The following is a 25,825-nucleotide window of genomic DNA, read 5'->3' on the forward strand; positions in this document are numbered from 1 at the left end:
AGCTTTGCGAACTCTCCCAGACCATGGCTGCTGCGTTGCTGAAGAGCTCACAACTTGTGTGGTGGTCAGTGGTCCAACGGGTATAGCATCGGGCTGCACTGCTGAGAAAATGAGGTTCGAAACCAAACGTCGGACTAATTTGGGTTACTGGGGATGTAAGTGGTCCCCACCAACCACCGGCAGCAGGCTGACGCTACCTAATGTAAAATAAAAAAAAAAAATGAATTGCTTTCCCGATGCAGGATTCGAAACTCGGTCCCTCAACATAGCAGCGCATTTCTTCATTATTTCCATCACGTTTACACACACACACACACGCACGCACACACGCACACACGCACGCACGCACACACACACGCACGCACGCACACGCGCACGCACACACGCACGCACGCACACACACATGCACGCACGCACGCACACACACACGCACGCACGCGCACACACGAAAAAACACATTATATACATCACGTTTAGACGCACACGTGCTACACAGTCCAACGAAAGTTCAAAAATCAAGCAAACACGAGTGTCCAGATGGGAAAGCCACTGAGGAACGCGACTAAAAATAATTTCTTTTCGCTCTTCATTGCGACGCTGTTTGCTGGACACAAGTAGCCACTTCCAAACGAAATGAAAACAACCTGACGATTTTAACTGCTCAAATTTTAAATTTGCTGCATCGCTGTTGTGCGCGTAACCGTGCAAGGGCGATAAAGATAAGCTCGTCTGAAGCAACCTGACCATTCTAGTAACGCACTGTCACTCACAGTGGCCTAGCTTGGTTTATTGAACTGATTAACTGTTTGCATTTCACAGCGAACAAATAAATAAAGAAAAAAACGGAGATGTATGCGTAAATTTAGTGATATAGAATGCTCATTAACTTGCTTCTTCAAGTTCGTTGTACAGGAATATAGAACTTTTCTAAACTACTGCGAGATTCGCAGACAATGCTGCAATAAAAAAAAATTACACACGGAATCTCCTCTGGAAGTTACCTAAATGATGCATATGCATTTGGTACTAATCACCTGCTGTTTCATCATCGCATGCTGCTGTGTTTAGCACAATTGCAAGAAACAGCGCGAAATGATCGTGAAACCGAGAAGCGTGGTTGCAACACCGAAATGTTAACTGAGACCAGCATGAGACGATGAAAAGGCGAGTAGTAGCAATGTTTTTAGACAGCAACAACAGCAATCACTGATGTCATATGATGGCGCGTTTGAATGATGCCGCTGTTTCGTGGAAAACGAGCACTGGCCGACGCGTGTTGTAGCACGTGACGTAATTGAACAGCGTCACGTTTGGCAGACCTCGTGCGTAGACATGGTCGATGACGCCGCATCCTCTCGATGTGAATCATTATCTACCATGATCAACCGCACTCCGGCGGCGGATGCGCATGGCGAGGTCGCGCGGCCCCTACCTTGAAGATCATCTGCGATGGGGACGATGTGCGCTGAGTGATGATCGCTTCGTGTGCGCTGTGTTCTCGGCGCTTGGTTTGCGTTGAAGCGAGAGGCAGCACGAAGGTCAATTCGCTCGGTGCTGGGGGCCCTATGTTGAAAGTGATCGTCTTACGTGATGGGCGGAGGGGTGGGTTTCCTCGTTGGGTAGGCACATGAATGCTTGCGCATTTAATAACTTCCACAAAAGTGTTAACTGAGTGGGCGGAACGCAACTGAAGCATACAGAAAAAGCCCTAAGAAAGTGATGAAACAGAGACCGTGTGGCTGTGTCCCCCCGTCAAATGGCCGTTTGCGCTTCTTCCAAGTAGAAAGATTCTGCGCGTTTCGTGCAAAATATTTTGCATTGGAGCGCGAAGATTTGCTCACCTCATTGAAACGTTACATGTGCTCCGACAGCAGGTACGTCTCGTCACGCCTATTCCGCGGCGATTATGAGGCGGACTTTTGCTTCTCAGCCGCCACTGCCTTCGCACGCTCAACCAAAACAACGGAAACACAACGAAAGTGACTTCCTTAGCACTCCACGTGTAGCGCGGGAGCAGCCCGAACTGCTCTCGACTGCTCTCGCGGCGTGGTCAAGTGCTCCTGTTTCCTCGTTGGGATGGAGCTATTCTTAGAAGAGCGCTTTGGGCACGCTTTTGAGTGCTCCTGTTCGCCCAACGGAATGCGCCATCGAATGAATGAACAGATCATTTATTCACAGGATGAGCTTAAGTGGGGAAGGGGAGGGCAACACATAAAGAGCAGGAACAAACAAATAATGATAAAAATAATAATAAATATGATAGCTAAAAGGGGGAAGTACAAAAATATATAAATATGGCGGGATGGGAAAGGGGAGGGGAACCGGCCATGCAGTATCAAATCATACGCACTATTCCAGTCTCTTTTGTGAACCCGTAGAGCGCTAGGAGATGCTCGCAGGTCTCTACTGGCAGAATGAATGAATGAAACCACGTTTATTCTATATTAAAATGCGTCGAAGACGCTGCGGTGGAAAGAGGAGGGGTGTTATTGGAAAAGGGTAAGGGTAAGGCTGCCTCCGTTTTATTAATGAACGTCCTGGAGGCAGCTAAGTGGGGGCGGCATGACGCTTGTGGCTGTCGCGGAGCCGATCGCCGACGGGTGGTGCCGCCGGGTCCTGAAGGAACAGCAGCAGTGCTCGCCAGAGCTCGATGGCATGGTCCGGAGACGTGGTATCCGGGCAAGCCCAAGTCCGGAGAAAAGAAGGCCAGGGTCCCCGCTGTATGGTGGCCAGGGCACTCCCAACAAAGGTGGTTTAGATCAGCACGACATGAGCAGATGGAACAGAACCCACTTACGGGTGGTGGTGTGCCACCCTTGTGGAAACGGTTCAACAAGTGAGGAGTAAGAAGTGTGCTTGTCTGGATTCTCCGAAGTAAGACTGACTCTCGCCGTGTGAATACCTTCGGTGGAAGTGACGGAAGTGAAGTTGTCCATTCAGCCACCTTCGGTATCCTGCCGGCGTACTTTTGGAGTTTGTATGAAATGCAGAACATTTGGCTCGATGCTTGTCAGACGAAAACCAGTAAGCACCATCAAAAACGTACCGCTATGCCAGTGCTGATGCCCCAGTTTCTTCAAAAAAAAAAAAAAAAAACGTTTCGTGAACTTCTATGATAGGGGCACTTAGGCCGCCTCATATGCTTTTTCACTGCCTGATGCGCCGCAGTGAGATGTCATACTCTGCAAGGTTATGACATGACCAGTTAAACAAACGACGTGTTAATCCGGTGGCAACGAAAACTTGCAGGTATACGAATGTCTTGCAGATGTATTCATAATGAAATATTTTGCGCGCACAATCGACAAGGACACAGTGAAGGGAGACACACGAGCGCTTTGTGTGTCCCTCTTCACTGTGTCCTTGTCGATTGTGCGTGCAAAATATTTCACTATGAATTGGTACCAACTCGCCCAATTATCATTTCTGCTGCAGAGGTAAAAATTTTGCGTCCGCAGACAAAGTTTATCCGACATTGAAGGCGGCGCTGTTTTCCGTGAAAGAGTTTGAGAGGCTCTTACAAGCACATAAAGAGAACATTCAGTGGCGATATAGCGATAAGTGCGAGATAAATGTGTTAGCACTGCGTCGCACCTCTTTGAGGTCCCGGATCCATGATTTGAACTCTGTACACTTTATCGCAAAGTTTTGTGTGTTCAGGAGCTCATTCGACACACGTCCTGCCTCTTCGAGGAGCGAAGTGCAACTGACGGTGTTCCCAAGCATATATATATATATATATATATATATATATATATATATATGTTGTAGTGAACCCAGAGAATCAGGTGAAGAAGGTGATGAAGAAGCAGCAGCTCCGGAGGAAAAAAAATAGCTATGAATATGAACACCTCCTAATAAATGGCTGAAGGCGTAGTGTTTTTTGCCGGTACATTATATCTATATGTGATAATTTGCCGGGATCCGGTAGTTGAACAGGCACTTGTCAGTTGAGGACGCACGTATACGTAAAAAACGACGCGTCATTTCCAACGTTTCGGCCGGTGTCCGGCCGTCGTCAGGGAAACCAGGCGTAGGTAGTTCCGGTCCACAAAACCGGAGGACGCTTGCCCTGCGTGACAGCTGGGCACGTGATCGGCCCCGTCAGCTGCTTTCCGGAAGCACAGCTGTTTTCCGGAAGCACAGCCGTTTAATGTGGCTCGTCATCAGCGCAACGCCCTCAAAACTCGGTGAAGTCCGTTTGCCGCGAGGACGCGTGCCGACGAAAAACCAATCCATGTCAGAATCACAGTCGGTTTTTATTGAGATGATTACGAAGATTACAAGAAGTTAGTATACAATATACAAGGAAGAACACGTGTCGCGAGCGACAGCAGAAGCTGCTTAGACGGCTGTTGAAATCGCACGCCTCACGGTTAAAGCGGCGGATGAACGCTTCATTACGACTGCCGTGACGGCGGCTGGCACAACGGGGAAGGAACAGGCTAGCGTGTATTTTGCGTGTCTCGGGACGATTCTTGTACTTTCGCAACGTTACACGTCCGTTGTTGCGAGCTAAATCATTTCATCCTACTCGAAGTATGAGAATCGCGACTGATGAGGGCACAAAGTCTAGAAGTCCGCGCGCGTCGCTTATCAGCGGAACACATTGCGCGATGAACGTTGGAGACTACAGTCTCGGAAAAGGTCAAAGTGTCAAAAGAGATACTTGGTTTGCGAGTCTCATGCGACAACCGTTGAAACGGTCGTCTCGGGGAAGTTCCCCTCGATCGTTTTCGTCGTCGTCCAGCGAGAGTCCATAGGGATTTCGTATAAAGTAAGAGACTGCCGCAATACGGTAGTTGAACAGGCCCTTGTAAGTTGAGGGCGCACATAAAAAGGAAACGATGCTTTATTTGCTATATATATGTACATATATATGAGATGAGTAGCACAACTTCGTGGTTATATTTGGTTTATTTACCCAACAGTTTCGGTCGGTGGACCGACCTTTCTCTACAGGGATACAGTAAATTCTCTATATATTTCGGTAGAGAAAGAAAAACTCGAAAAAAAAAAGAACGAAAAGACAGAAAGAAAGAGAGAGAGAGAGAGAGAGGAAAAAGAAAGTAAGAGGCACGAGGGTGAGAGCCTATAGGGTCAGAGAGATGACTCGGTAACGGGGTTATGCATGGCACATTCGTCACCCCCCTCATCATTGACAGAGTACAGGTCGTTGGCACTGTCCCGGTTACGCGTGCTTGTTTTTTTACATGATCGACGAACGCGCAAGCCATCTTGTGGTGTCCTGATCAACTTGAGTAGAATACGGTAGAAAAAAAAAACAGAGGGCTAAGGACCTCAATGCCTTACAGGCAAGTTTTGGTGTTCCGTGAGTGTTCTTGTCAACAACAACAAAAAACATTTGAAAAGATAACATGTTCGCAATTATGCAACTGCCGAATGTTTACATCGGTGGCGAAGCAGAATACACTTGGTAACTGCAATAATGTGTTTGTCTTGTCGAGCTCTGCGCCACCATGGAGTTCGTTCCACCCCTCAGCTTGCGGCTCCAGTAACACGATAATCTGCTATCGCCATTGCGTATACCGGAACATCGGACCCGCTAGAACTTTCTGTTATTAGCGTTGGCGGGAGGTAAATGGTAAAGGGCATTTATGATCGAAAATCTTTGTGGATATGACTCCTGAAACTTCCACATTCCGCGTTGCCGTCATTAATATGCTTACGAAATTACGTGCTACACGGCAAATATACTCCACTACTGGTTTAAACACGGATATAGAAACAAAGGAACCCAATACGTATTTCTCAGCAGAAAAGGCCTCAGAGTTGAAGACAAATTTGTTCTGGTCAGTGGATCGAAGCCGGTATCAGTTTTCCCGCGGCGCTCGCTCTTAGTTTGAGTTAAGAGAGAGTCTAGCAAGTCGCAGGGTGAGGCCGAGTTCATCGACAACTCAAATTACAGGGACATGAATGCGGCCACTCAGTTTGACCACGATTCGATCCCATCTATGCAGGGCGTATGTTCTCTTTTTCTTTAAACTGCGAAACTTGCTTTCTCAGACACCCGCATGCATTGTATCTGTGGCTTCGGGCTCTATACTTTCAGCAGGGCCGCTTCTTTTTTTCCTTCCGTAATATTTCTGCCACTTTGCGGATTTCAGTAGAAACGATTTGCTATGACGATCCGAGCCCGGTTGGGCCTTAAAAGGAAAGCAAGAGAAAAAAAAAACATCGCAGTTTCGCCAGAAAGGCGGAAGCATCGATTGCGATAGCAAAATAGTAGACAGTTACACGAAGTAAGAATAGTAGTTTTATCGACTGGCCGTATGAACCTGGAAACATTCGATTATTAAGTGACCTAACCAGCATGGTTTCAGCGCGCACAGGCGAACACGAATACATCCCACTGGATGACCGCGGACACTCGCTGTCAAAACGCTAGCGTGAGTAAGCGCGGCAGCAGCCACGAGCGAAGTGACCTTCGTGCTGAGCGTGGTTTCAACGCAAACAGCGGCGAGACAGCAGCACGCACAAAGGTATGAGCCGTCTGCAGATCGCTTTCAAGATATGGCACGCCGCCGCGCAATGGACGCATTGCTTTGCTCGGACAACTTTCTGTGGCTATAAAGGGAAAGCAAATGAGCAGCATGCAGCAAGCATGCACAAGTGAGAGCACTTGTGAAAATAGTCCCGCGTTTTAATCCACGGCGGCGTAGGCTGGGTATAGGCTGGCTGGCAGTATATATATATAGACCGAGCACGCCACTGAGTGTAAAAGTTTACTTATATTTTGCACCATTTCCCTACCGCGTTTGGGGAAACGCGAAACCGTCGCAGGTGGAAGCTGGGTGTCGATTCAGCGTCTGTTCCGAGCAACCAAAAGCACAGGCAAAGGCTGCCGGACTACTTGGCGCGGTAACACATGTGCAGCGCCCACGCGCCCGTTGCTATCCCTTCATAGCCGCAGAAAGTTGTCCGCGAGTACAGCCAAGTATAATGTCTATATATCCGCGAGTATAACAATCTACAACGAAGCAAAAGAAGGCATATATGCGAAAAGATATACACTTGGCTGAAAGTATGAGGAAAAGGAATAGCTGCCGCGCTCCGCAACGTCCGATGCAATCACTTACGCTTGGCGCTGGGGCCGGCAACAATCGATTGGCTCCTGCTATCACTTGCCGTGAATTTTTGGTATACTACCTGTACTTTCTTGTCATGGTGCACCAGTGGTCACCTCCAGCTAGCTGCTAGGTTCGCAGGTCTTCGCACAGGACAAATGAAAACTGACTGACGACCACATGTTCCGCTGTTTCAGTTTACAGTAAACATACGCTCGACACTCCAAGATGTTATTAAATAGACGCCCTCAAATGTCAAGCAGCGACATCACGTCCCAGCAAAACATCGCTGCGACAGACTTACTGTCCAGTTTCGCAAATTTAGCGATTTTGACACTAGATTTAGCGACTTTTTGGTCTGTTCAATGACATTTTTTTTTCTCTCTAGCGACCAGCGACTCGTTTTTAGCGACGTAAATGTACACTTGCGACATTTTAGCAACTTCGAAGATAAAGATTTGCTTCAGAAGTAACTTTCTTGAACGCGCTTCAGTATTGTAAAGCTAAAAGATAAAGCTTCAAATTGTACTTACGAAATGATCGAATTTTTTTTTTTTTTTTGCAACCCGTTAGAAAGGCTCTTAACGCTGCGGGTGCTGCACTTTCAGTTTCACTAAGTGAGTTAGATTAGGGGTGTAAGAATTGGGGTCAGGCATGTCAAAAGGGGTAGCATGCCCTCGTCCGATTCATTCACGCTAAGGACGTTGTTGAAGAGTGGAACATATTCTAATCGAGAACCGAGGAGCACTGGGTTTACTTACAGCATCTACAGGAGGAGCGGAGAACGTTATGTCACATCAGTCTAGTATGACTGAACTGAAGCACCATGAGGAGCCAAAAAAGTCTGCTTATACCCCCTCTGCCCTCCCTAGATCCCTAGGCCAGGGAAAACTGCCGCCCCACCTTCGCCCATTCGGAGCGCCCAAAGTCGTCGAAGGACCCGCGTTGAGGGCGACGGTTCACCAAATCACTGCCGCACCTTTGTTCGCTGAACACACAGAAAGGAAGGGAGCTTCGTAGGCGGGATTGCTACGCTTGATTCAAGCTGGCGCGTGTTGCTTCCTGACATGACCCCACAGTTAGCTGGAGCGTCTGTCAAGCGACCGACGCGGTTGCCGGAGTCCGTGAGGCGAAGGCCTTAGAACACCCTTTTCCAAAAGTTTTCTTGCTCCCATTGGTCCGGGAAGGCGACAGTGAACCAGCATACACTACTCAGTCCGCCAAACGTGTCTTACCTCGCTGGCGCCGCAGGCCTGTCCTAGTCGGGACGCATTGTTAACTTCACGAAGCGATTCGTCGCAGTGGGACGGGAGAGGCTAGAAGATCACTATTCCCGCTGGCCGATCGTAACAACATACGTATTGATTCGTAAACGTTATGGGCGTGGTGTACGTTCGCACACGCACACGCATATTGGTGCGAAAACAAAGACAAAAGATGTACTGAAGCAGAATAGATTGTCCTACGTTATGAACAAGAGAACCTGGCTTGATCTTCGTACAATTTTTCATGGTAACAACCGCTTTCTGGTGCTCTTTAGGAGCGACGAAATGAACGAGGACTAGCTCCCAGGAGCCGCTCTGGGCGCGCCCGCTTACATGCACAAAAGCACGCACGCATGAACACTTTAATTAAACCCACATGCCAAGTGAAACGTGGGATCCTTCCTCTGCGTGGAGCAAACAGTCCTTATTTGTGCTTTCGTGGTGTATCTAACATTCTCTGTCAGCCATGACAGGCTGTGGGAGCCGCTGAAACGTGGAAAACATTCGCAACAAGTGTCAACCGGCTCTCCATGGCAGACAGCTTCGCTCATATACTGCAGCATTGTCAATTTTACAGCGAAACCATTAGTACAGTATTCAAGCGCTCGGCAACGTTATACGCGTGCTTTCAAGATGTCCAGGACAAACTAGACTTATCACGGAGTTTCTATTCCGGGAAATTGCTGATGTGTATTCGTAGTCTATTGCGCGTGGATAAATTACGGTTTTTTGTCAAGAAAATAAAATTCTTTAGAGAAAGCTTTAGCTCTGGAGCTCTCTGAATGCTTGAAAATGAAGAGATGATTTTTCTCGGCAGGCACTGCGCCGAATTTGACAAGGTTTGCTGCATTTAGAAGAAAAAGAAAGTAAAATCTAGTAGGTCTATAGGAAGGATATCTTGTTATGCGGCCCGTCACCTTTTACAAGAATTCTTGATAATTAAAAAAATTGAAAAAGAAAACTCGAATATCATGTTTTCAGCTATGTAACTATGTATTAAATGATGATACTACATTTTTGTAAACACCTATGAGAGACATCTAAAAGCGGATAAAATGTACGTAATATGCACTGTCCTGCAGTATAGCACTTATTTCCGAGTAGGATGTTCATAATATACTTGTAAGCGCTAAAATAATTTCACGTAAGCTGTAAATTCATATGTCAGATTTGTCCGCTCTAGATGCTCTAACAGGTGCAGTTGATCGATTTCCGATATATATTTATTTTGGGGTGTTATGGTTCATCCTGCAGTTTTTCTTGCTTGCTTTCTAACACACCGACTTTCGTCAATTTTCGTAAAATATACAAGGTCCTGAATCAAAATATTGCTTCCTATAGTTGCTAGGACATAACTTTTTTCTATCAAATGCAACAAATTGTTGTTGTTTCATGAAAGCGTTTCTATGTTTTTTGTGGATGTGAATATGGAAATTGGGGTTAGCTCCGAGATAAAGGAAGCTAGACTTATTTTGAATAAAATTTCTTGCATTTGAGATAGAAAGAGATAATGCGTTACCCGGCCGTTTTCCGCCTTGTTTTCCAGTTCTCTGAAAAAAAAACAAAAAAAAACGCTGCTTCATACCGAATCTATATGTAGGGAAAATGGAGGGGGGGGGATGCTAAGTGTATAATGTGTGGTGAAAATTTAACGTTGTTGGCATAATTATAGGCTTGGGAAATAATGAGGGAATACTCGTTCTCTCCCTGTGTTCATACGATAGACGAGGTGCGCACAGTGTCCTTTGTGAACTAAGTAACACCTTGTTTATATCTCGTGAAAATAGGCGAAAGGTACGACTGATGTGTAAGCAGAGTTCAAAGCGTTTGGAATAATTGAAGCGTTTGCAGGGAATTACTTGCCCAAGCGCTCCCGGGCGCTGTAAATGTTTTACGAATCGCGTGAAATTTAGTCTGCGGCCCTTAGGTACAGCTATAACAACCACTGAAACCAAATTTGTTGAGAAGTGGGAAAACATTATCGCTGATGCGCGCACATGTGAAGCTAAATGCCTGTTGGCGAATTAGAGCCTTTGTAAAAGCTTCCTTAAGAGGAAGCTTTAGCTTTAGCTCGGGCTCAACTCTGGCGCGGCCTATTCAACTACATGTAAAACGCAAAAATGCTTTTTTGAGGTAACCCCTGGGACCGATTTTAATAAAATTTGTTGCATTTGAGAGATAAGTGTAAATTTTAGTCATTGTTGGAAGCGGAATTTCAATTTAGGGCCTTAATTTCGTAAAAAAATTTCGGAAATTCGTAAGTTCCACCTCCAAGAGTCACTAGAACTTACCTTTACTTCTCAAATACAACAAATGTCATTAAAATCGGTCCAGGGGTTACTTCAGAAAAGAGTTTTTGTGTTTTACATGCATTTGAATTGGCCGCGTCGGAGCTGGGCTCGAGCTAAAACTCCCAAGCAATACGAGGGCGTTATCCGCTATGCTTTCCAGTGTTCCGAAAAAAAGTGCACGTGACACCGAGTGCTTGCCCACTGAGTGCTTCGCCACGGGCTTGAGCGTGGGGCCAACTCCATATTTGTGGGAGATAGGAGGGGCGAAGGAGTGGTGGGGCGTGGGGAAAGGGCACGTTATATCTGATGTTAATGGACAGTTTAACGTGTACACATTAGTTATTCACAGCAATACACAAGTGCTATACGTATGTTTTCCTGGTGTCAATATAGACAATGACCTGTGACGCAAACTAATCCATTGTGAGTTTTATCAAACGCCACCCCGCAACTCGAATGGGCAAGCGCGCAAGCCCCATATGCGTCGGAGCCAAGTCGGTCGGCGCAAAGTCCAACCAGGTTCAACCGCCAACAACCGACCACGAAAACGAGCGAAAGAGACAAGACTGCGCCACAACCCATCAACGGTAATGCGCCACTGTCAACTGTAATGAGTTAGCATTGAATAAATATAGCGAATTAACATATTGCCACCGTCGAAAGGAGTTATGCATGAGACGTGTACTGCAGCCAGGTTCCTCTTTCGCGCTTCCCTAGTAGAATGTCTCGATGTCCTCCTCGCCCGCCGCTCCGTACAGAGTGGAGACAACTACGGCGTCTACTACGGCGTTGGACACGCGAATGGCGGACGCCGTAGTAGACGCCTTTGGCGGTCGCCGTAGGGAGGCGTTGCCGGCGCTCGCGTGTATCCGCCATTCGCGTGCCCAATGCCGTAGCAGACGCCGCGGTTGTCTCCACTCTGTATGCAGAGTGGCGGGCTAGGAGGACATCGAGGCTCTCTATTCCCTAACACTCTGCGCCATCTATAGCGCCACCGCTTCCGCGAAAGCTTGCGCGTGGCCTCCGAGATGCACGGAGCGCCAGTGCGTGCAAACGCTGAGAAGCGCTTCGTGCAGCAACCGAAGGATCCTCTCTCAATACTGTTTCACATGATGCCATTTTCGTCGCGCCGGAAGTGCGATTTTCGTCGCAAAACGACGAAAATCGCAGTCGCAGTGCCGACCCCCCGGTTTTCGGCTGCGACCAACCGGTTGGTCGCACAGTCGCACCGTCGCAGCGATCGCTGCGATTTTCCGTCGTAATTGCGCGGAGAGCTACCATGAAGCTATTTCACCGGTTTGTTTTGGAAAATGGCGTCTCGCACAACAAATGCAGTGCGCGGAGACGTGGATTGCCGAATTCGGTACGTACGCGAAGGGAGAATAAAAACTTGTACTACAGATTCCATTCTCCCATTTCAATGCGTTTGTTGACACGCTACGCAGCAAATGAAGTGCATTTTCACGTTTGCTTCGTACGCCTTTGCGAGTTGTCAGTACTAGGAGGTGTTCGATCCCCACAGAAAGATCCCCACAGAAAGAAAATACAGAAAGATTCCAAGGGCAGGAAAAAATCATTAAAATTGCTAATCCTGCATGCCAGCATCTTTCAAGAAACACTGTTGTTATTCCAATAGACAGACTGACAGCTTGCTTATGCAAGCACACTCTTCCAGTTCCATGTCGTTGGAATAAAAAAGGAATTTCTTGGAAGGTAGCGACATGCGCACTTGGTGATCACAATGTTTTTTTCCCCTGGACTTGTATATTTATATGTATTTTCTTCCTTTCCCGCTTTTATGTTTGGTTTCACCATGCACTAGTTTTTAACAGGTTTTATTGCTGTACTACTTTCTGGTAACCTTTACGGATCACTGCATTTTCACGATAAACCTTTTAATTAGAAGTTATAGCGTACCCTGTTCTTACTGCTTCACACTATACGTTCTTGCTACATTGGCCAAATAAAAAATTCTATAAGGTACACAGAAGCATCATAAGGGCCATTAAAGTGACTTGTTGAAGTCTAAAAAAATAAAGAATAGCCTGGCTGCAAATGGCACCAGAGAACAAACAGGGCGATCAAGAAAACCGAGATGATCTAAAAACCAAAAGTTTAATGTACACACCGAGTAAATGCTGGCTGACAAGCAATAAACCAAACATACACTACACCAAAAGGAGAAGCAAAAATTAATGTGTGTTTCCTGACAGGAAATGCATCCATTTCTAACGGAAGCCGTGCTGACAAGATTCTCCCAGCATTTTTAGATCTACAGCTTCCGTAATTTCTCTAGGCAGCCGATCTGCACAGAATGCTAGATTCTTCCTCTACAATGCACGCTCAGATGTCGAGAGTGCATTGTAGAGGAAGAAGCTAGCATTCTGTGGGGATCCGCTGCCTAGAGAAATTATGGATGCTGTAGATGCAAAGGCACTGGGAGAATCTTGTGTCAGCATGGCGATTGTTACACTTTCAGAGATGGATGCGTCTTCTGTTGCGATCTGTATGGACACATATCAGTTTTTGCTTCTGCTTTTTGTGTAACTTCGATTTATTGCTTGTCAACCAGCATTTACTCGGCATGTCCGATAAACTTTCATTTGTTAGTACGTCTCATGATCGTCTTGGTCTCCAGCAGAAAGGTGTTCATTCTTTTTACAGTGAAGCTGCATATGCCTAGGCAAAGCACTCATGGTCAGATCACAAAAACCCTAGTCTAGGGGTATGAGCCATTGTTTAGGGGGGTGTGAGCCATTGTATTCGTCTTGCATGCTGGGCGGATAAATTTCTTGTTGGGTAGGCATAGAAATGCTTATGCATTTAAAACATGTACATTTATCTACGTATTATTGCAGGGAAGGGACACAGAGGGGGACGGGGTTAAGACAAGATCATGATGTCATAATTATCTCGCAGCAAAGGTGTGGTGGGGCCATTGGCTAGACCGATAGTGACGTCGTTTCTCTCTCGCAGCAGAGCGCACGTGCAGCAGTCTCTCTCCGACTTCCCGATAGGTTCAAAAATGTGTCCCTGTATTTAATTAAATAAAATTTGCAGTCCCAATGTGTCACTTTGTAACTACAGTGCATAACCGAGTCATAAATACTATGATTAAGGCATTACAAAATACAAATGCGTAACATAATTCAGAAAGACTTTGATGGACCCGCTGGATTAACACAATGAACCACTCATTGCACTTTATATGATGGTGATCTTGCGAAGCGCGATATGTGGCATTCCAAATAATGTGATAAACCCTAGCCAAACGTGTGCGTAACCTCAACACAGACATAACCAATAATATAGAAAGACTTGAATAAATCGTCGGAATTAACCCAGTGATAAACACCGGGGCCGCACATTTCAGCTTCGCTGGTTTACCATCTGTACAGGGTGCATGGGCAGTAATTTTTTCTCTTATTGTTTGTTAAGTATTGTATAACGTTGTGCCAGTAAAATTCGTTAGGCTAGATGGCGCATTGTATTGGTACTGCTTTTTTGCTGTTTTTTTTAATGTTGTGCCTTTCTTCCTTTTGTAACTACTTTATTCCCCCTCGCATAATACTCCAACCTTGCAGCCTGCGAAATATATAAATAAATAAGTATATAAGCACATGTCTAATTCATCTGCATACACCTAGCACCATTCCTTGCTCAACAACCGTCACTGTGTTGATGTCTCGCAGTGTACATCTACATTAACTGCCGTTTGCATTTCGGTATAGTTTGTGAACAGTGTAGTGCATAAAGATTACATGCCATTAAGGTTGTGACCATAAGCAAACCTTGCAAAAGATGGCATGTTGGATTGTTGAAAATAAGACAAATTGTATATATCGCACTTACTTTAACATCATTTAATTGACCACTTGACAAAAACCTCACTTCGCATAGATTCCAACACGCACACTGAATCTGCAGTTCTTTCTTGCTTATTAATGTGGTCGTTACTGCATGGCCACATTGTACATTTGAAAACAAATTTCAATAAATTTGTTTGTTACAATATAAAAATTTGCGTAGATCACTGCGATTGCAACACCAGAACTTGATACAAGCATGCACACTATAGGATGCAGACAAATGCTCAGGACAAACTCCAGAATGTTTGCATCCTGATACTTATAAAAGTGAACAGTTTCATTCCATGGCTCTCAATATAGTCCTTTATATAGGATATAGTCCTTTCCATGTTCCTGCCTGTTGTCACCAACATTCCACCGTCCACAGGATAGCCCTTATGTATATATAGACGCTTATTTTCATGATCTTGACATATTTCGTAACTCGCTCTCAGTGTTCTCTTCCGAACTTTGCGTTGTTGTGTCATAATTTCACATATCTTTAAATTGCCTTTCTCCTCCCTTTTGTATTCTCCTTTGCCCTTGTTGAATGTACACTCTTCCTTTCAGGATTGTTCTTTTCCTTCATTGTTTTTTTTTGTTGTTGTTTACTCATATTCCCCTGCCGTCTTTCTTTTTTATGTATGCGTGCGCCAGCATGTATACCTCATGGTTGTTCCTGGGCACATTAAATAAATTATTGATTATTATTAATATTATTATTGATCACATTATCAGAATGAATTTCAATGCTCTGCATATACTGAATGGTTTTTTGGAAGGTGACGAAATGTAGCTGCCTTACCACTACACAAGTCAGGGAAGAAAGACAATATTGAAAACTATCGGCCAATTTCTATTTTGCCGGTTATTGCTCGGGTCTTAGAAATAACTTCTTTTCTACATTATGTCTTCTTTTCTTAACAAATTTTTTATGCTGACTGATCGACAGTTTGGCTTTGTTTCTGGGCGCGGTACTGTGGCATTGCTTGAGGAATCTCCAGATGAACTGTTCTCGGCATTCGACCAGAATCTTTTTACGTGTGCTCTCCTCTTAGATGCAGCGAAAGCGTTTGATACCATGAATCACCAAATCTTGTTAAGTAAACTGTATTTTTGGGTATCTCGTGGGCCTTTTTACAACATTCTCGAAGGTAACTTGAGCAACAGATTTCAACTGGTCGCTGCCAATTATTAGTTCTAAGCTGCCGTTTTTAGTTCTAAGCTGTCGCTGAAAGCTAGAGTTCCTCAGTGATCCATTTTTGCACCAGTTGTTTAACGGCTTCGTTAAGGTCATTGGCAATTTCTAAATGTTTGGTGTTACAGTATGCTGATGACACTGTGTTGCTGGCAAAACATCTTTCTTACTGAGCATCCACTGAAATGTTGCAAAATGACGTGTACAATGCAATGCTTTGGTTCACTAACAATGTAGTTGTTGTCAATGTCCAAAAAACACAACTTGCTTTATTTCGCTCTCCACTCAAGAGTACTGTAATTAACATACCTCTCTACTTACATGAGTCGAATTGTGTTTCTTGCAAATTTGCGCCTATTCTATACGTGGATTGTGTGAACTATCTTGGTAGCATCACTTATCACGAATTTCTTCTAAACTGGGGTCAGTCGCTTGACTGTTGTTTAATATCAAATGTTTTGCACCGCTTTCTGTAAAAAAGTTATCGTACTTGCACTGGGTTACAGTGTGTTAAGATACAGCATTAGACTTCGGCTTCTGTTCGGATCGTTGGAGATGCAGGGTATACAAAGGATTATAAAAAATATTCTCAAAAATGTTGCCTACAATTACCCAATAATAACAGCTGTCAATATCTGCCGTGAACTTGGTCTACCGACTTTACAATCGTTGCTTATCGAGACAGTTGTCGTCAAACATTTTTGGAATTGCGCATTCAAACAAAAAAATGCCGCCACAAGAGAATTTAGAAAGCACGCCCGTTATGTAGTTCGTCGTTCAGCCACAGGGTATTGTGCGGCCAGACGCTGTGCGTATGAGCCTGAAATATTTAACAAGTTACCAGATGAAATCTTTAACACGACTTCGAAAAGCATGCTGAAAGAATGATTAAAGGAGCTATAGTGAAATTAACTTCCAGAACATTTTTGCATCGTAACATTTATTTCTTCAATTTCCTTATTTATGTAGAATAACCAAACGTTATCTTGATCTTTCCCATTTTCGTCATTTCTTTTCTTTTCTTTGTTCTACATGTCTCATCAACTTGTGTATTTTTTTCACCATGTGTATCATGTTCGTAGGTACGGTCCTACACGCTAACTGAGGCTTAGACCGGCCTGTTCGTGTTGTTTTGCAATTCTGGTGGCAATAAACATTATTATTATTATAGTCATGTGGACCATGTCCCACAAGCCCTTGTAGGCTTAGACAGGCCTGATGATAATTCTGTATACCTGTTATGGCAATGAAGATATTATAATAATAATTATTATTATTGTCGTCGTCGTCGTTGTTGTTGGTGGTGGTGGTGGTGTTGTTTCAAGGTATGCGCGGAAAACACAACATGCGCAAAATCCGTACACTCTTTGTGATGCTCTATTGCTTAGGGTCCGTGAAATAGAAGTTATTGATGTGTACTTCGACAAAAAAGCTATGCATCTTCACATACGCTACATATGTGAAACAACGCGTCCTTCGCGCTCTACTGTTTTTAGTATATCGCATGACTTCCACTCTCGTGCTTTTTTAATCAGATTGTATTCTAATGTGTGCGTTCCACTAGTGGAGTGTGCCTCTGTAGTTTGGGGCGAAACGTGCAAATTTATTGTGATGAAGACGAACACCACCAACAGCACTGCCGCTAGGCTTAGAAGATTAAAAATGATGGAGTTATATAAATCTAGCCTGGCTTCGGATTCCGACTACCACTACCTTGGTGCTGCAAATTTGGCCCAACAGGAAAATTGGAGGTAACGAGGCTATGCATCCTGACACTAAATCTTTATACACACGGGGCTGGTTTGGCGGCGCCTCCTTAGTAAGAAGGGCGCTCGAGGTCCCTCTAAACAAGCTTAGGCTCAGCATGAACGTCCCAGTCTTGCTTTCGTTTGGAGCTCCCACGTCAGGATGCAGCCACCAGAATGTATGCACAGCGATGAAAGGCTTCATTCTTGACCCCAATCGGATCCACTGTCTTCCTGAAGCAGTTAATTACAATAATTAATTGCCTATGTTTTGATTCGATTTAGCATAATGAATGTTCCACTTGGAACAGCGAGAAGAATACATCTACCCCCAGATTTGTTTTTCTAAACGCGTTTCATCCATTTTCGCCAAACCAATCCTCCACCGTGGGTATGTGCCAGTTGTGCAGAGATAGAGAGAGTAAAACTTTATTCAATATAAATAAAATAAGGCGCGATGGTTGGAGCCCCTCTTCCAGGGCCCCACTGGCACGAGCGGCTCGCTGGGCTTGGTCCAGAAGAGCCAACTGGCTCTCCCGACCCTCGTCCGCAAGCCATGCCTCCCACTGCCTATTTCTCATTAGTGAATGTTGGTGTAATATGGGGCTGTCTATATGCGGAGGCCTCCTGGGGCACTTCCATGTGATGTGTTTTAGTGTGGGTGTGTCTGTGCACCACGGGCACTCGTCAGTGAACCTCGTGGGGTGTATTCTGTGTAGGTGGTGCAGGTTGGGGTATGTATTCGTCTGAATACGACGCCCCATTTGTGCAGCGAGAAAACAAACAAAGACAAAAAGAAAAAAACAAGCAGCAGCATCGTCAACGCTTCACACAAGACGACGCCGAAGTTACGGCTCAGAGCGCTGCCCGACGTTACTGCTGCTATGTTTAAAAGTTTCATTACCGAAGGATAATTATGATGAAAAATACCATAACCTTTTTTATCGAAAAGTGGTAATGAAAAGAGTACTGTTTAGGTTTCTCCGCTATTGCGAGACCGTTCCAGTGGTATTAACTATTGACCCAGTTGTTCTGTCACCAAAAGAATTGTTAGCTTAATTAGATGAAATTGCTAAAGGTTTAGTGCAGCGTTTTACAACTCAACTGCAGGTAAACTTCGAGGGGCTCTGTCAGGGGATGATTTCTTAGAGGTAACAATGGAAGAGCTTCAGGACGTTGTTCGGCTGCTTCCTGGCACAGCTCCGGGCCCAGATGGCATTGCATCAGGCACGTTGAAAATATTGTTACGGAAGGATGAACGAAGGAAGGAAGAAGAAGATCGCGAGACGCTGGCTTCTGCGGGTTGTTGATGGTCAGCCATTTTAGTTACTCGGACTCATTTTGTATATAAATATTGTAAATATAATCTTGTACACTCCCAACATCCCCGTAACCTATTGGTGACAGGTGCGGGGTACCACGGGGGAAACGGAGCTCCGCAGTGGACGTCGCATCACCGTCCGCACCATGAATGACGTCATTGCCGCCTCCTACGTCACCATCGCATGCTACGTCGTTGTCACCTTCGGTTGTCGTTGTGCAACCCAAGGATCCTGGAACTTTCTGCGGGACCGACAGCGCCGACGTTGAAGAGTGGGTGACCATGTACGAACGCGTGAGTGGAATCAACAGATGGGACCCTACGCTTATACTAGCTAACCTGTTGTTCTACCTAAGAGGCACGGCAAAGGTGTGGTACGAAAATCACGAAGAGGAGTTAACCAGCTAGGACAAATGCAAAGAGAAATTGACAGAGTTGTTTGGCAAATCAGCCGGCCGTAAAATTACCGCAAAGCAGGAACTGGCCTCCCGTGCCCAATCCCCCACGGAGTCTTATGTCTCGTGCATCCAGGACGTGTTGGCACTTTGTCGTAAGGCCGATCACGACATGACAGAAGCTCAGAAGGTCGAGCACGTGCTTAAGGGCATTGCTGACGACGCGTTTAATCTTCTCATGTGCAAAAGCTGCTCTACATTTGATGAAATTATTAAAGAGTGTCGACAATTCGAGCAGGCCAAAAGCCGACGCGTCTTGCAACCATTCGCCATACTTCCCAATACTGCCGCAATGTCGACGTGTGAAGATCAACCCACACAGCAGTATGCGTCGCCATCAGAGCACGTGGTGTGAATCGTTAGACGTGAACTGGATGCTATGGCGCCCGCAGCTTTCTGTTCGCGTAGCCCTGATGCTACCACATTTTCAGTTCCTCTCGTACAAGCCATCGTTCGCCAGGAACTTGAAAACATTGGTTTACATTCTGTGTGTGCTGTCGCCCATCCCAGAGCTAACGAACGCCCTCCTACTATTTTCACTCCACCCCGACGCTTCTCTCCACGTTGCCGCAACCTGACTGAGTGGAGAACTGCGGACGACTAGCCGATATGTTTCACCTGTCGCTGAATTGGTCTTGTCGCCCGATACTGTCGAAACTCGTGGCGCTGAACACCTCGCACGCCCGCCAACCTGAGCCGTTTTGATGGAAATGCCCGCAATGTTTCGCCCACCGCCGAGTCTAACAGCGCCGACAACTCCGCAAGGAACACGTGGTACAGCCGCTCAGCATCGCCGCGCGGACACCAGTCTCGTTCACCGCAAGCACGTCGCCCATCTTCCCGTTCACCGCAGCCACGTCGCCATTCATCCCATGTGGCTTTTGGCCGCACCCTTCCGGAAAACTAACAAATACAGCCCTCGGAGGTGGTGCTGCATTGCCTACTACCGCAGCAAATCCTCTGTCTGTGCCCACAAGGAGATGTGTAATAGACGTTAAAATAGACGGCGTACCTGTCCAAACACTCGTCGACACTAGAGCCCACGTATCTGTGATGAGTGCTAGCCTACGTAGACGTTTAAAAAAGGTCCTCATCCCAGCAGTTGCCCGAGTGCTTCGTGTGGCCGACGGCGGCGTGCTGGTTGTTCTTGGAATATATACTGCGCGCTTAATTATAGCCGGCCGCCCTACTTCTGTTCTCTTTGCTGTGATCGACAACTACCCTCACGACATTATCCTTGGATTAGACTTTTTATCCACTCATTCTGCTCTCATCGACTGCGCGACCGGCGTTCTTCAGTTGGAACTGCCTCAACTCGCCGATGCTCCGAGCACGGCCCCACCGCACTTGTGCTCGCTTCACGATGTGCGTCTGTCACCCAAGGCAGTTACTTACGTTACTTTGACCGCCCAGCCACGGGTTCCTGACGGTGGATACGTCCTTCGCCCCATCATCGACGTGCTTTTGAACCGGAACGTTGCTGTTCCGCATACGTTGGTCACGGTTACTAACAACGACGTCGTTCTACCGCTTCTGAATTTCAGCCTGTGCCCTCAAGCGATTCCGGCCGGCATGTTCTTGGCCAGCGTTTCTAGTGTTTCCGAATTTGACATTGAGGGTCTGAATGCTGAGAGTGGCTTATTAGCGCCAATTGCAGCTCACAGCTCTATTTCTTAACGGATGACTTCACAAAAATGATTGCGGCTGACGTCACCTCTGCACAGGCCACGGACATACGTCACCTGCTTGAATCGTACAGTGACATCTTTGATTTCGGCGACAGGCCTTTAGGCCAAACACCTGTCGTTCACCACCGTATAAACACCGGAGACACGAATCCTATTCGTCGGCGTCCCTATCGGGTATCGCTTGTTGAACGTCGAGTTATCCAATCAGAAGTGGACAAAATGCTCCGCAAAGGGGTCATCGAGCCATCAGCCAGCCCTTGGGCTTCGTCTGTCGTCCTTGTGAAAAAGAAAGATGGTACCTGGCGTTTTTGCGTCGATTATCGCCACTTAAACAAGATCACGCGAAAAGACATCTACGCACTACCACGCATCGAGTACGCCTTGGAGTGCTTGCACGGAGTTAAATACTTCTCGTCCATCAATGTTCGATCTGGCTACTGGCAGATTTCAGTTGATGAAATGGGCCGCGAGAGGACGGCCTTCATCACGCCGGATGGCTTATATCAGTTCAAAGTCATGCCCTTTGGCTTATGCAATGCTCCTGCGACATTTGAACGTATGATGTTACCTTGACGACGTTGTTTTCTCCCACGCTCGGCACTCACCTTACCCGACTCGCTGCAATTCTTGCGGTCTGCTGAAAAGCCGGCCTTCAACTGAAGTCCACGAAGTGTCAATTCGGGCGCCGTCAGATTACAGTGTTGGGACACCTCCAGCAAGGTTGGGGTAACGATCTGACGGTTTGAGTGATGATTCATACCATGGGACACCTCGTTGACGCTTCCGGTGTCCAACCAGATTCGGAAAAAGTTCGCGCCGTACGCAGTTTCCCTGTGCCACGTTCTGCTTCTGACGTGCGCTGCTTCGTCGGCCTGTGTTCTTACTTTCTCCGTCTCGTCAAAAACTTCGCCGACGTCGCTCTGCCTTTGACAGATCTTCCAAAGAAGAAGACGCCATTCTCATGGGGCCCAGAGCAGGCTCACGCGTTCGCCGCTCTCATCGGGTTTCTGACCACCCCTCCCGTACTTGCCCACTTTGATCCTTCTCCACCGACCGCAGTGCACACTGACGCAAGCGGCATCGGCGCTCTTCTCGCCCAACACCAGAACGGTACCGAATGCGTGATAACTTATGCCAGCCGCCTGCTGTCACCTGCCGAGAGAAATTACTCCATCACCGAGCGGGAGTGCTTGGCTTTAGTTTGGGCTGTCGCCAAGTACCGGCCATATTTGTACGGCCGCACGTTTTCGGTCGTTAAAGACCACCACGCCCTCTGTGGGCTGTCTTCCCTCCGGGACCCCACAGGATGACTTGGTCGCTGGGCTTTGCGGCTCCAGAAATTTTCATTTGTTGTAAATTATAAGTCTGGACGTCTGCAAAAGGACACTGACTGCCTCTCGCGTCACCCCGTGGATCCCCCCGGTGCTGTTGCGCATGATCCGGTGACCTGCGTGATGGCTTTGACTGAGATGGCCGACATGCGCGTTGAACAACAACGCGACGCATCCTTACAGTCCATCATCGCCAGAGTGCAATCTGGCAGCACCGACGGCACGTGCCGCATGTTCGTGCTGCATGACGGCATCCTCTACCGCCGGCATATGACCCCTGACGGCCCTGAGTTGCTCCTTGTCCTTCCTCATCACCTGCGATCCGTCGTTCTCGAACAACTTCACGATGCACCGACGGCGGGATACCTTGTAGTTTTGCGTACATACGACCGCGTACGACACCGGTTCTTCTGGCCGGGTCTCTACCGCTCTGTGCGTCGTTATGTCGCAATTTGCGAATTGTGTCAGCGCCGGAAGAAACCTCCCCTGCCACCTGTCGGCTGACTCCATCCAATTGAAGTTCCCTCTGAACCATTCTTTCGCGTAGGCCTTGACCTGCTTGGCCCTTTTCCGACGACGACTACAGGGAATAAGTGGATCGCCGTCGCTACTGGTTACGCGACACGCTACGCGATAACAAAGGCGTTGCCGACTAGTTGCGCAACAGTCGTCACTGATTTTCTCATTTCCGACGTCATTCTCCAGCACGGTGCACCTCGACAGTTACAGACCGCGGCCGCTCATTCTTGTCTCGAGTTGCTGACGACCTCCTCCGCTCTTGTGCCACTGAGCACAAGCTGTCCACCGCTTACCACCGACAAACGAACAGTCTTACGGAACGTCTCAACCAAACAATCACAGAGATGCTGTCGATGTACGTTTCTAACGATCACCGCGACTCGGACGCCACGCTGGCCTACGTGACATTCGCATATAACTCGTCCAGACCTGACACCGCAGTATATTCCCCCTTTTATCGTTTGTATGGCTGCGACCCCACATTGCCATTTGATACCATCCTACCACCTTCTGTGCCCCGCGTTGCTACTGAGTACGCTCTCGAAGTCATCGATCGCGCTCACATGGCGCGTCAAATCGCCCGATCTCGCTTATTAGCCTCGCAGCATATACAAAAAGAGCGTTATGATCGGTGCCATCGCGATGTCAAGTTCGCGCCAGGTGCTTAGGTGCTCCTTTGGTCACCATGTCGTCGGCTCGGCCTCTCCCAGAAGCTTCTCTCTCGCTACACAGGGCCTTATGAAGTTCTTCGTCAAGTTAACGACGTCAATTACGAGATCGCACCGTTACAGTTTGATCCATCTTCAAGTCCGCCGCCTGTTGACGTCGTCCACGTTTCGCGGCTGAAGCCATACTTCGCTCGCAGTTCTTCGGCTACCATGCGCCGAGACGGCGCTTTACCACCCGGGGATCCTGTTACGGAAGGATGAACGAAGAGAGGAAGAAGAAGATCGCGAGACGATGGCTGCTGCGGGTTGTTGGTGGTCAGCCATTTTAATACTCGAACTCATTTTGTATATATATAGTAAATATAATCTTGTACACTCCTAACATCCCCGTAACAATATTGTTTGTCCTCTCTCCCCAAGGCTTCTGCAATATACTTAATTACACCCTCATGAAAATATGGATACCTCCTGACTGGAAACTCGCAAACATAATCCCCCTGCTTAAAAAGTAAGGAGCTGGGATGAATATATATTATATAAGGCCAATCGCACTGACTTCGAATGTTATGAAATTAATAGCACGGCTGTTGCACTTTCGTATTGTGAATTTTTTTTAATGGATAATACATTGTTGAGCCCATGCCAGATTGTATTTAGACCCGGATGCTCGACATGGTGCGCACATGTGGATTTAGAGGAACGCATTAAGCTTGCTCAACACAGGCGGCAGTATGCAGCTTTAGTGACGCTTCATTTAGCTAAAGCATACGACAGCGTAGAGCATGTCGTACTCCTTAACATATTGAATATTATAAGTTCTCCTCGGTATATCATAAATTGGATATATGAATTTTTAAAGGATAGGAAATTGTATTGTTCCCAACGTGCCTTGTTCACGCAAAAATATCACCAATCAAGAGGAGTTTCCCGGGGATCTATCATTTCTCCTATATCGTTTAACGTTTTATTAAGCTCAATTTCATAGCCGACATAGCATTCTTTGCACCTGCGAGTGATATTCGCTAATTACAGAGACCACTGCAGTCACACTTAGGAACGCTTGAAGCTTGGTTTGCGGATATTCGAATGTCGCTTCATGTCAACAAAAGTTCCTTGATTGCAGTTCCACTGATTGTACCGGTTGATATCTCTATCCAGTACCGTCAGGAAATAATTCCGCAAGGTGACTTTATGAAATACGTAGGTGCGATATACGACGCCAAACTGGGCTGGTAAAATCACATTAATCGTGTTTAATATTTTAAGCAACACGCGCTATTTACATGATAAGCAAGCTTGGCCGACATCACTCTGGGATACGCAGTGAAACTCTGATAACGATTTATCGCGTGTTCGTTCGACCGATACTGCATGGAATTTGGATGCGTGCTCTCTCCTGGTGGACCTGCACACAGGATTAACCTCCTGGTTAGTCTAGGTTCATGGCAGGCATTCTCAGATCATGAACAGCAGGTTGCCATTATCCCTCAAGAGAAAAGTGTATAATAGCTGCGTCTTACCAGTACTCACCTACGGGGCAGAAACCTGGAGGCTTGCGAAAAGGGTTATTTAAATTGAGGGCGAATGATGGGTGTAACGTTAAGGGATAAGAAAAGAGCAGATTGGGTGAGGGAACAAACGCGAGTTAATGACATCTTAGTTGAAATCAAGAAAAAGAAATGGGCATGGGCAGGACATGTAATGAGGAGGGAAGATAACCGATGGTCATTAAGGGTTACGGACTAGATTCCAAGGGAAGGGAAGCGTAGCAGGTCATATGCCTTGTCATATGCCTTGTCATATGCAACCTGGTCATGTGCATTACGCATTCCGGATTTCACACCCATATTTCTGGATGAACTATCAGCCGTTATCTTAACTCCTCGAGAACTTCCTTAAAATTATTCAACAGCGGTTATAGTGACTGATTAACGGTCAGTACGCACATCACTCAGCTCATCTTCAGACACTATACTGCAGCCAATACATTTATATCATTAACCCCTCCAAACTTAAGCCTGGTGCGGTTGGTATGGGTTCCAGGCCATCGTGGCATATTCTTAAATGATATGGCAGACACACTTGCGCGGATGTCTCTTGATGGACCAGCTATGTCCGTTATGCCTACTTCAGCTTATGTCACTGCGGCTAGGTTTAGAAAATGTTCTCTTTTCCAAGATTCTACAAAACTGGAAATCTAAACGTCCGAATTTTAATAATTTATCCTTTTCATGCGACAGTAAATGGTGTCCCAGACGTAAACTAGAAACCTCCATAAAAAGATACGATGCCTTATCCCACCATTAATTTTTTACCTATACAGGTTTGGTCTGGTGCCGTCCCCTCTGTGTGCTATCTGCCAGGAAACCAAAAACATTGATCTCTTTCTACTAACATGCCGTCGATTT

General features: G+C 46.5%; 1 protein-coding gene across 3 annotated transcripts in view; it reads left to right on the forward strand.

Moving 5' to 3' along the window:
* The window catches only part of LOC126539861 (aromatic-L-amino-acid decarboxylase-like), a 153,363-nt gene that overhangs the window by 26,035 nt on the left and 101,503 nt on the right, over positions 1-25,825 (forward strand). The window lies entirely within an intron of this gene.

This window comes from Dermacentor andersoni, chromosome 3 (assembly GCF_023375885.2).
Source record: "Dermacentor andersoni chromosome 3, qqDerAnde1_hic_scaffold, whole genome shotgun sequence".
In the NCBI taxonomy this organism is placed as follows: Eukaryota; Metazoa; Arthropoda; class Arachnida; order Ixodida; family Ixodidae; genus Dermacentor; species Dermacentor andersoni.